Source organism: Zonotrichia albicollis, chromosome 2, assembly GCF_047830755.1.
Source record: "Zonotrichia albicollis isolate bZonAlb1 chromosome 2, bZonAlb1.hap1, whole genome shotgun sequence".
In the NCBI taxonomy this organism is placed as follows: Eukaryota; Metazoa; Chordata; class Aves; order Passeriformes; family Passerellidae; genus Zonotrichia; species Zonotrichia albicollis.
This window is the reverse complement of record NC_133820.1, coordinates 38,204,542-38,206,947: the sequence shown is the minus strand read 5'-3', so window position 1 is coordinate 38,206,947 and position 2,406 is coordinate 38,204,542.

The following is a 2,406-nucleotide window of genomic DNA, read 5'->3' as shown; positions in this document are numbered from 1 at the left end:
AGCCCAGCACTGAGCAAGGTAACTGCTCAGCTGAGGTCTGCTGAGGCTCTCACATCCTGAGGGGTGCCTTTCCCAGCTGGCCCCATGCCCTGCCCTCACCCTTCTGCCTCAGACCCCCAGCTCAGCAAAGGAAATGCATGATTCTGGCACAGACATCTGGGGTCCATCCACTCGGGCACGGATGCTATTTCAGGTTCCTTTGCTGGGTGGTGAGTCATGGGCATCGCCTGCAATACCTTCCATGTCACTTCAGGCTAAAGGAGATGGTGCTGCCATCATAGGCACATCCTGCCCTTTGAGGGTGGGAAGAAAGTCAGCGTGAGCTCAGCCATGTGATGGGAGCTCACTGGGCTAAAGGGAAGCTGCTGTAAATGCTGTCTCTAATTGCTGCTCATTACTTAGCTTGTGAATGTTGACCAGCACCTCAAGCCAGTACAGAACATCCTCCATTGCCTTCTCTGCCAGACCCTGGTCCTGGTTACCTGCCTGGAGGTTACCCCAGGCATTGGAGGCCCATCCACCCCAGTCACAGCTCCCTCAGCCCCTTACCCAGGAAAGGATGTCAGGGCACAGTGGGGTGAAGCTTTCCTCTAACACGAGTCACTGCTTGTCCAGACTGGGCTTCAGAGTAGTTTTCTTTTGGAAGATGGCAACTAAACTGGTGAGTCACAGCTTGAAGTGCAAGAAATGCTCCTGGACTAGTGTGAGATGTGCAGGTGAGCTGGAACTCCTGAGCAGCAACTGTAGCCAAAAAAGTGTTCCTGCAAGATGTGGTTGGATGTGTCTGGAAAGGAGCCTCAACTACAGTGCAGCACAAGGACAGCCCAACAAGGAGCCCTGGGGCCACTGGGGAGGGGGGTCAGCTCTGGCCAGGATGCTCTGAGCAGCAGCTGGACCTTCAGGGGTCCCTCCTCACCCACACCTTTGAGTCTTAGTAAGAAGCCCAGTGCTAAGGCTGTTTAAGGCTGAAATGTCAGGGAGAGTAACAGGACTTTTTTTTTCTTTTTTTTTGCCAGCATCTGAAAACCAACACTGATTTTGCAACTTCACTGCAGCGGGCCTCAGGCACTGACCATAACATTTAAGGAAGTGTAATGCCCGAGTCAAGGAAGTGTCACGCCTGGGTGGACTGAGTGTCATTTCTGCATCGCCTCTCAGTCACCATCAGACCCAGTAACACACATCCCACCTTTTTTGGTTCCTCCCTCAGTGCAACTCATCATCTCCCCTTCCCAGCTGGGATCACCGCACACTCAGTTGCATCAATTCAACTGTTAGCATGGGCAGACTCCAACAATTGGAAGACTTTATTATTATTTTTAATCATCTCCAACTGGGGGTTCCACAGTAGAGTGTCCAAGACAAAGTGAAACAGTTGCCACCCTCAACTTCTCATTTTTTCCCTCCCTAGTGCTTTCTGAGTTTATATTGCTCAGTACATGAGGTAAGCAACCCAGCTTTAAAACACCGCCATAAAAAACCAAAAATTTATGAGGAAAGAGGGGTGACAACATGGAGTTTTAATTGCAGAGCCTTTCAGTGCTGTGGTTTAGTGATCCTTTGCAGAGATAGACACATATCTAAGAGGAGCACAGGCCAGTAGTTCAGGAACAGGGCTTGAAGCATCTCCAGCTTGCCTTAGCATAACAACACTAGGAGCAACGAATAGTTAGGACTTCATGGTGACTGCCCACATGCAAAAGGCCAGCTCTCTGACAGAGTTCTCACAAAAAGAGAGCCATACAGGCATTAACAGTAAATCAAAGCATACAGGAAAAAGGTTAGATACTCAGAGGGAAGCAGCATGACTCACTTCAGCTCACCGAGGCAGCTCAGACCCCAGACAACAGCAACACCTTCCTCAAAAGTGGAGGATACAGAATCCATGATCAGCCCCTGCCCTCATTCCACAGGAGGCACGAGCCAGTATGAGGACAGGGCATGTGCCATGCACAGAGGTCACTAGGAAACACTATCCCTTGCTTGGCTAAGCAAGCAAGAAAATCGGTGTTGATTTTGAGAACAAGGCTGCTTGGATCCAAGTGCCAGTCAGTGGAAGCCTGCTCTCAGTCAGAACCCAGCAAAGAGACCCTTAGGGCAGGCCAGCTCTTCTCCACTCAATGCTCCATTTGCTCAAAGAAGCCAAGATGCACAGCCAAGGAAGCTTCCTGAGCTGTGAGATCCAAGTGCTGGCAGCAGTTTGTCACATTAAGCACTGAGCATGGGTAAGGTGCACCGGGGCTTTTACACATGCTGTTGTCTGTGGGTCAAGCAGCTCTGCTTCCCTATTACAAAAACAGGAAGCCAGGGACTAACCCTTGCACTCACCACCACACCCTAAGCCAGGGTGGAGAGGCTGCCCTGAACCAGTTTTTGCCTCGAGAAAAACATCCACCTAAGACCATG